Source organism: Lampris incognitus, chromosome 4, assembly GCF_029633865.1.
Source record: "Lampris incognitus isolate fLamInc1 chromosome 4, fLamInc1.hap2, whole genome shotgun sequence".
In the NCBI taxonomy this organism is placed as follows: Eukaryota; Metazoa; Chordata; class Actinopteri; order Lampriformes; family Lampridae; genus Lampris; species Lampris incognitus.
In genome coordinates, this window is record NC_079214.1 from 41969276 (window position 1) to 41979698 (window position 10423).

Below are 10423 nucleotides of genomic sequence, written 5' to 3' on the forward strand. Positions count from 1 at the left end.
AAAAAAAAAAAAGTTCTCAGGGTCTAATGAGCCCAAGTGTAAAAAGTAAAACAGAATTTTGACAGTGTTCCTGTGCTAGATTTTGCCATAGATGAGGTGACAAAATGTCTGCACAATGCGCCACGGGGTATCTATACAATAAATAAATAATTGTAATCAATAAATGACATACATGGTTTGCAACATAATCAACCTATTCATTTGACAGGGAGATGCATATTCCCGGTCAGAAAGATTATGTTGTAGAATGATTTACAGAAGAAAAATGATTGTAAGATAATTTCCACTAAAGAGCGTCACACTGTATGTTTCTCCCTTACAGCATATAAATACTTCAGACTGTTTGCTGGGAAAAGTAAAGGAGTAGAGTACTACTGACACTGACATTTTCACAAAGGCTTCATTCATGTACACTGAGCATACATATGTAATTATTTTAGAGCTGGGAATTGAGTTGAAGGTGATTCATTTCAGTTCAAGTTTTTAATGTGTCATATTCATATAGCCTTTGAAGTATTATTCTTGCTAAAAATTATACCACAAAGAGCTGCAAAATGCATAAAAAGGACCAAACTACAGTTTTACAGCCTATGATACTGCCCACATTGGCTTTTAACAGAATGTCAGACCCACACCTTCATTTTTACATGGCTGAATCATCATGAGCTGTTTTATGAGCAGCATATATGAAAATATTAGATTTTCTTTCAAGACAAAAACAAAACAAAACAATGTCCTCAGGTAAAACAAAATACATTTTTAAGGAGTAATTAAACTGTAGACTATTTTAATGAGTTTGCTGACACCCACAGGTTGAAAATCACCTAAAGGTTAAAAACATGGCAGGCAGGTCTTGGTACTCTGTGATGTTGGCATAGCAGGATAAAGACAGCTGCAGCTAATGACATTAATTATGGTTCCGTTTGATTTAGCTGTGCCAAAGAACCAGCTTTGAAAGTGCTATTGACGTTTATTATTGCTGACTTCTGTCTCTTAGGGAGTTGTTCCTTATCCAATGCGAGGGTCTAAAAACAGGATGTATTGCTGTAAAGCCCCCCGAGGCAAATCATAATTTGTAATATTGGGCTATAAAAATAAAGCTGACTTGACTTAAATCAAACTGACCCATTATTAACTTCATTAACTGTAGCTGTGTTTATCCTGCTATACTTAAATCACAGAAAACCAAGACCAGCCTGGCATGTTTTTTAAACTTTGGATTATTTTTAAACTGTAGATGTCAGAAAACTCGTTAAAATTGTCTAAAGTTAAGTTAATCTTTTTTTATATATACATTTATTTCTAGTTTTTCCCCTTATCCCACCCGATTAACCCAATGGCATATGGCCGGAACTCTTGTCGAATAACTCCCCTGGCTCACGTTTCCACAGGAAGGAGATAGTCGTAACACCAGCTTCCTTCAAACTCGTGTCGGCTGCTCTCACCAGTTTACACGCTGAAGCCTCGCATGGATTGCATTATCCTCAGGCCGCAAAGAAGACGTAGGGAGAACGCTTTCAGTTGCTTGGCTGCAGGTGCCCAGGTGGGCCAGAGGGGTCGCTGGAGAACGACGAGTCCCCGAACACTACACCGATCTACACCCACTATCCCTCGGGTAAGGGTGGCCTAATGAATGCCTTACCCCGTGGACGCGCTGGCCGTGACAGGTTACGGCGAGTCTGGGATACGAACCTCCCAGCCACATGACGAGCGGGTTGCAAAAACTGCGGGTTATTCCGCTCGGCCATCAGAGCGGCCCAAGTTATGTTAATCTTCAAGGGTTAGGTCATTGTTTTTGTTTACTGACACCCGGTGGTGATGCTCAGTAATTTCAGTAGTGTTTGACAACTCCAAATGGCAGAGTAACAACACGTTTGGCTGCTGTGTCGTAAAAATTGTCACGTCTTCAATATTAATGGTAGTCATTAAAATGAACAATTACCAAAACGTTCATTTGGATCCTTTAGGTATTGCTGTATTAGCTATTGTCTAGCACCAGTGAAAGATGTTGAAAGGACATTTGTTTACATGTAAATCTTCAGGATTATAAATTAAAGCAATTACTTTTTTCCTTCAAATTACTGCATTCCTGTTTTAATAGTAAGGTGTAATAAGTACCCATGTAAGGATCAGATGTTCTAAACAAGCAGTTTTTTGCCCTTTTTAAATCCCCCCCTTTCTCCCCTACCGTACCCGTCCATAGGGCTCCACTGCGACTCTAAAAATAGAACAGGCTTGAGCGCGCATTGAATCATGGGATTGATTTGCGGACAAACTGGTCTTCGTTTCGTAGTGTGCGAAAGCGGTCTTGAAGAAGATTTGTGTTTACGATGGCTGGTAACCTTGTCATAGAGGGAGCCAAACAATCTAGAAAAGGTGCCACAAAGCATTGCTGCTGGGGAACTTGTAGATCGGATTCACGATACAATGAAAGGCTGCCTGAAGGAATAGAACTTCTGAGATTTCCAAAGTCAGGAACCGTGAAAAATGGCCTAACAGAGTGAGAAAAGAAACGCGAACAGGCGAAAACAGAAAAAGCAAAGCGGTGGCTTCATGCATGTGGAAGGAAAGACTTCTGTCGTCTTTCGGACATTAAGAAGGACACTTACACATGCAGTTTACATTTCTTCGGGGAGAAGGGTCCTACGGGGGACAATCTTGACCCTATTCTTGCCACTCTTACCGAGAAAGAAATAGAGGGTCGTGCTCTTCGTGCAACAAAACGATTAAGAACGAAGCAAGCCCGAGAAAGCCGTATTGTGGGCCCTTCTAAAGTCAAAAGGAACGACTTGAGTCTGAAGTAATTACTGCTGGCCGTGTTTCAACAGAAGGATCACAAATTGAAGAATCTAATTCCATGTTAGTCGGGGCTGACGATGGCGAGGACGATGCCTGCTATCCCATAAGTCTACACAGACCGTCTATTGCAAGTATATAACGACGAAACTCTTCTAGTTCACTCAATTCTTGTGTTGAAACGTATGAAAGCAAGGCGTGTTGCCCGTAATGGTTTGGCTTGTTTGTCCGCTTTTCGATCCCAAGCTGCATTGTGCGAAATTCCGTGACATAACCACCGCGGAGGCGAATTCCCGAAATGCATTGTGGCAGGGGAAGGCTCGTTAATATTCATAAAAGAATCAAGAAGCGCTACCTGATTGCAGTGGCGCCCCCAAGGGGTGGCCACGGCCACCCTAATACTATCCCTGGCCCCCCCGCTGGCCCCCCCAGCCACGAGTCGCATATGCAGAATATGCTTCTGAATATGCATAATATGCTTCTATCTGATATTTTACATTAGGTGCTGTTCATTTAAATCAATAATTATTGATTTAAATAAACAGCACCTAATGTAGAATATCAGTTGAAAACTGTTAATATCAGAGTTAAGAATAATGTATATTTTTCTTAACTCTCATATTGACAGTTTTCAACTAGCCTATACAGTATACTACAACAGCATAATAGAATTCCCGAAATTCAGTCATGGCTTTTGGTTTTGGTGTGCCACCCCAAGATTTTCAGTGGCCCCATTTTGCCACCCCTATCAAAAATTTCTGGAGGCTCCACTGCCTTATTGGCCGGTGAAACGTTGCCGCTCTGACGTTCGCGTTGCGACTGTCAAAGCACGTGATTCCTTCGTTGCCCTGACAATGCTTGGCTAGTCAGCTACGTTAGCTAGCATAGGTTATGACCGATCTTCGCCATTACATCCATATACTATACATATTCATCAAAACAACTACTTGTCCTATATCCATATATTAATGTAATCTCATCACCGCCACAGATATACTCAAAAAATGTCTTCATTATTTTCGCCATTATCTTCATAGGCGCAATACACCAGACTAGTATTGGTTAGAAAGATGATGCATCAGCTTCAGTAACGTTATGAGTGCTGTAGTGAGAGAGTGGAAGTATGAGCATCCACCTACAATAATTGTGAAATATGTGTAACACAAACATTATAATACATTCCCTCACAAAAAAAGCCTTCTGGCAAACACCTGTGGCAAACCTCTTGCAAAGTTGCTGCAAGTTTATAATAAATAAATATACCAACACATAATTTACGTAATTAATATTTATTTAATCGGGGGACCTGAGTTTTTGTCGTTTTAACCATTTATTCATAGAACATTATCAGTTCATAAACATTAGTGTCTTAACGCTTGCAAAATTCGTATTCGTATAACTATCCATTAACAAGGAGCTGAATGTTACGCTCATCCCGAGGAGCTGAATGTTACGCTCATCCTGAGGCGCTGAATGTTACGCTCATCCTGAGGCGATGAGTGCTCATCTCCTCGGGATGTTTTGACAGGAGCAACGCAAACGTCAGAGCGAGCAGCAACGTTTCACAGGCCAATCAGGCAGTGGTTATTTTATGAATATTAATGAGCCTTCCCCTGCCACCCTGCATTTCGGAAATTCGCACCGCGGAGCCCTATTATCTCACTCCTCCGAGACGTCCCGGTCGTTGCCCCACCCCCTCTGCCGATCCGGGGAGGGCTGCAGACAACCACATGCCTCCTCCTATACACGTGGATTCGCCAGCCACCTCTTTCCCCCTGACAGTGAGGAGTTTCGCCAGGGGGACGTAGTACGTGGGAGGATCACGCTATCCCCCCCAGCCCCCCCCGAACAGGCGCCCCGACTGACCGCAGGAGGCGCTAGTGCAGCGACCAGGACACATACCCGCATCCGGCTTCCCACCCGCAGACACAGCCAATTGTGTCTGTAGGGATGCCCGACCAAGCCGGAGGTAACACGGGGATTCAAACCGGCGATCCCCGTGTTGGTAGGCAACGGAATAGACTGCTACCCTACCTGGACGGCCAGTTTGTTGCAATTTTGACATGAAACATTGCACAACCACGTTCCCAGTGTAGCTAAAAATCTACTGTCACCAATTTAAGGATACGTATGTCAATAGCCAATATCTGCAGTTTGTATTTGAATTTGGAATTCAAGTATATTGACTCGTAGCCGATGACACGGCACTTAATGTCACCACCGTGAGCTCAAGAGACATAGGCAATAAAATGCAGTAATGGTCATGACAGAGGTTGTGTGGTGCCTAAACGTGGTACTAGGCCTCAAGTCCATCCAAAAGCTATAGCAAAACGTTTTTTTTCTTTTTGATATTCTCCTGAAACATGTCTAAACGTTTGAAAACAGTCTCTCCATTCGCAAACTTAATGCACCACAATGATTACGATGTTTGCTCCTGAGAAAATACACAGCCACCATGTCTGCTCTGGTGTCTGTAACTAAGTTAACGCTTTCGGATGCATTTACCCATGTCACAACAGGCCACCAGCTATGATAAATCACCATATGCAAGAATATATGAATAAATCTCAATTTACTACAGCAAATTCTTCCAGTCTTGCATCAGAGCATCCAAAAATACATGGGTCATTTGTCAAAACATACATTCGAATAATACAGCTTTTCTGTCATTTCAACAGCAAGATTTAATATTGTGTCAGCTTTGCTAAATGTGGAAAGATGCTATTTTGCTGAAATAAAACTCTCCACAAAACAATTCCTCGTAAATATGACCCTCAGTATGAATTCAATAACTTTCATAAGACCAGGTTCAAATGTGGACATGATCTAAGTTTTGAAGATGTGAAGGTGATGTTCTGTATTTTCTGCAAAAATAAATTGCAGTCTAGATCTCTCGCTTTACAGTACAATCTAACTGTAGCAATTATAAGATACGTTAGATAAAAGCATTAACTGTCTCTTGATGTGAAGGAGCGCTTCTGCATTTCTGTTTGAGTTACACGGTAGAGCAATCAAAGTTTATTTACATCTGACTGGTAAGACAAAATTGGCTTCACTGTTAAAAATTTTTACTTGGTAATTAGGGTCTAAATTCATAAAGGATTTCTCGACTGCATATGTGAGATGGAGCAAAAATATTTGTCTGAGTGCAGGGAAAAACTGAAATACAATAACAGGGACAGATAAAATACAACAGAATTTTAAAAGTGGATGTTTTCACCGGTTGACAGCAACTTTGCATCATAGAAGCATGAATGGCAATTCTTACGCGTCACACATTCCTGCTCACCCTTTCTTCTTGTATTTGTAAGTCAAAAATGAAGCAAACATGGGTTATAGTGGTGTAAAAGTAATTTAAAATTATTTCCTTAAACGGATTACACTGAATGTATTAACTAACACACAACGCCTTGTTCTGTTTATAGTAAAATTCCACTTACAAAGAAGGAAAAAGGTGAGACCAATCTCATTCATATTCCTCTCGATTTATCTTTGGGATGCTCCTTTAAACGACATTTCCCCCCCTCTCTTCTTTCCCCCCCCCCCCAATTGTATCCGGCTAGTTACCCCACCCCTCCAAGTCGTCCCGATCTCTGCTCCACCCCCTCTGCCGATCCGGGGAGGACTGCAGACTACCACATGCCTCATCCGATACACGTGGAGTTGCCAGCCGCTTCTTTTCACCTGACAGTGAGGAGTTTCGCCAGGGGGACGTAGGGCGTGGGAGAATCACGCCTACTTTCCCCTCCCCCCCGAACAGGCGCCCCGACCAATCAGAAGAGGCGCTAGTGTAGCGACCAGGACACATACCCACATCCGGCAACGGAATAGACCGCCACGCCACCCGGACGCTTTTTTCTTTTTAAAAGATACTTCTAAATGTACCAGCTATGTTACAGCGCTAGCTAGCTTTGGGGAGCAGCGCGGTAGCGTGAAGGGTCTGCAGTAGACTATCCTGATTCACTGTGGAACAGCGGTGGGTGATTGAAGCTACCCTGATTTCTGACATCCTCACTTCCGTAAATTAATATCTTTAACCGCGGATGCCTAACACAAGAGCCCCGCTGAGAAGCCCTGTAATGTGTGACTGAGTATCTCAAATGAGTGTTATAAACCTTTGCATCTACTAGGAGGTGAACTCTTCAAACCTTGTCTATGTGCGGGATGCAAACACAAAATGTAGCCTGGTCGACCCAAGTATACCTGCCTGAATTATCTGTCCAATGATGACGTGTGCTAGCAGACATTCTGCTAATCACCCGGCTTGAGCCGTGAACCTTCAGCACAGGAGAATCAAGTGACGAGTATGGTTAAAATGTACACACATGTATTCACTGCGCCAGTCAGTAAAAGATCAAACTGTGATAATACATGAGACGAGTTTTGTCTTATTGAACGCTTTTACATTTGAAATTTGTTTTTATTTATTTGTTTATACATCCATCCATCCATTATCCAAACCGCTTATCCTGCTCTCAGGGTCGCGGGGATGCTGGAGCCTGTCCCAGCAGTCATTGGGCAGCAGGCGAGGAGACACCCTGGACAGGCCGCCAGGCTATCACTGGGCCTTTATTTACTGTTTTTATTCATACTCTTACTGATTTGGTCTTACTGTTATGTTTGCCTTGTCCGGTTTTATTTCTTTGTGAAGCACTTTTGATGTTGTTTTAGAAAAGTGCTATATAAATAAAGTTATTATTATTATTATACAAATTTCCTTTAACTTCATGCCATAATACAACATAATAACCGGGCCCATTCCTTGGGCCTAGGGTTAGAATAAGGTAGAAGTCTATTTGATGGATAGTGCCTTTCTTAGGATATGAGATGTTCCAAGTAGTGCGATCTTCTGTAGTTCTTGTATTCTGATGTTACCCGGGATCCATTGAGTGTATTTCTCCACCCCTTTTTTTACAAGTCCCAGGGCTCCTATCACTACTGATATTGTTGTGGTTTTCATTCCCCACATTTGTTCAATCTCGATTTCAAGGTCTTTATATTTCAACAGTTTTTCAGTTACTTTTACTGAGGTGTTCCTTTCAGTCGGGATGGACATGTCGATGAGTAGGCAGCTTTTTTCTTTTTTGTCCTTGGTGAGGATGTCTGGTCTGTTGGCCTTTATCTCACTTTCTGTCTGTATTGGCATGTCCCATAAGATTGTGATGTCATCTTTTTCCGTTCCTGTTTGGGGCTCGTGCTCGTACCATTTTTCTTTTGTGTTGATGTTGAATTCTTCGCAGATTTTATAATAATAATAATAATAATAATAACCCATTTCATTCCATTCATTTTCCGAACCGCTTCTCCTGCTCTCAGGGTCACGGGGATGCTGGAGCCTATCCCAGCAGTCATTGGGCGGCAAGCGGGGAGACACTCTGGACAGGCCTCCAGACTGTCACACAGGGCCGACATACACACCCACCCACATTCATTCCTAGGGAAAATGTAGTATGGCCGATACACCTGACTTACATGTCTTTAGACTGTGGGGGGAAACCGGAACCCCCATGTTCTACCCACGCAGACACGGGTAGAACATGCAAACTCCACACAGGATGACCCCCAAGGTTGGACTACCCCGAGGCTCGAACCCAGGACCTTCTTACTGTGAGGCGACCGCGCTAACCCTGCGCCAATGTGCCGCCCTTAATAATAATAATAATAATAATAATAATAATAATAATAATTATTATTATTATTATTATTATTATTATTATTGGAAGAGAGAGTTTATAACCAAGAACCCCACCAACCATGCCATGACCCGTGACATCCCAGCAAACAAAAACGTCCCCAGCATGTCCCCTAAAGGTCCTCTCCGAATGTCCGATAAATGTCATTGTGTAGCATTTTCATTACGTCACGGGGACGTTATCGCGGGAACGTCCCAAGGACATTACAGGGACGTTAGGGGAAAGTCCTCCAGACGTCCCCGGGATGTCACGGGGACGTTATTGTGGGTCCCGAGGACATTACAGGGACGTAAGGGGAAAGTCTACTAAACGTCCCCGGGACGTCACGGGATGTTATTGTGGGACGAACGTCTCGCAGTAACGTCCCCGACGTCAATGAAACATCGTGAAAATAGCGTGAAAATGACATAATGAAAACCCTACACAATGGCATTTATTGGACGTTCGGAGAGGACCTTTAGGGGACGTGCCGGAGGCGTTCTTTTGTTTGCTGGGAGGGACCACAGCACCAGTAGAAATGTAACGGTTCAACACGAGCAACGCTGAACAAACACCGCTGTCATTCTTCCCATTGAGATTAACAGGCAACCCTCCTCAAGACAGTCAAAGTTTATGTAGAAATTCCTTCCCCGCCAAAAAACCCCCCCAAAAAAAACTGCAGCACAGTTTCAGTATAAAGAACCTTACTTTAAGAGTTAGATTGCACTGCTTCAAATTCAAAATTACACGTACCTATGTCTATGCAGCTAAAATACACTAAAAAAAGAAAAAGAAAAACTATTTTTGAACAAGTATTAAGTTCATCGTGTGATTATCCCTGATGGTTATATTTATCATATTAATCAAACATTGCTCACCAGTGGATGTCTTTTCTTCTCGATTTTTTTTCTTACTTGGGGAAAAAAAAAGATTGCTCTCCTTCAGATCAAAACAGCATAAATGTTTGCTGCAATTCTCTGTGATTATATTAAAATGTGTGTTGAAAGAAAAAAATGCTCTCGTAGCAGGTTCCTCCTCTCATCTGCTACTGTAAGGGATGAAAATCCTTTCACCTCCGCCCTGCAAACCCAAACACAGTAACACACCACACACACAAGCTTCCCTCCACTCCCACATACACAAAAGTACACAAAGACATCCAAAGGCGACACCTCCTCTCAGGTATGAAGCAGGTTGTGGGGGGGGGGTGTTCTCTCAGTTAGATAGCAACAGATTAACAAGCTAACTGTTTTAAGTATCAATACTTTATACACCAAGGTGGAACCTTATACTTAATCACAATGGAAACCAGCTGCAGGGCAATAAGCCATGTTCACAAGCAAATATGAACAACACCAATTTCACATGCATTTGCATCATTAACAGAGGCTTATTATATTGTATTGATTACCATTTATTTTTATTTTGAGGTGTGCAATAAAATTGCCAACGTATTGCCAATTCAATTTCTTGTCTTCTGTAGATAGTAGTCCCTTCAACTTCTGCGAGTGAGAAGTTATTATTTGTTACTCAAGCAATAAACACCTTGGGCTGCCATTTACCAACTGTCTAGCAGTCTGCAAGCTGCCGAGACTCAGCAGTGTCCCATGCATTGTTTCATTGGCCAGGCTTAAAAGGTGTCGTGAGCAAAGCTGAGGGTGAACACAGTGGGTGTCGGCGTCTCAGGAGTAGGTGCTAACTTTAGTAAATCCTCTCAGAGTGTCTCTCAATGACAGCACACGTTGGACAGTCTGCAGGGAAACTCACGAACACATGACCTCACATGCGAACGCACCATAGCCACATGTACATATTTACTTTGAGTGACAGATGAACATGCAGTCTTGTACACAGAGTACATCCATGCATGTGCACGCATGTACAGCTTTGAAATGCATACATAAAGACATTTTTTTGCATGCTGAATAATCTTCCCTTTGCATATCTTAACATGA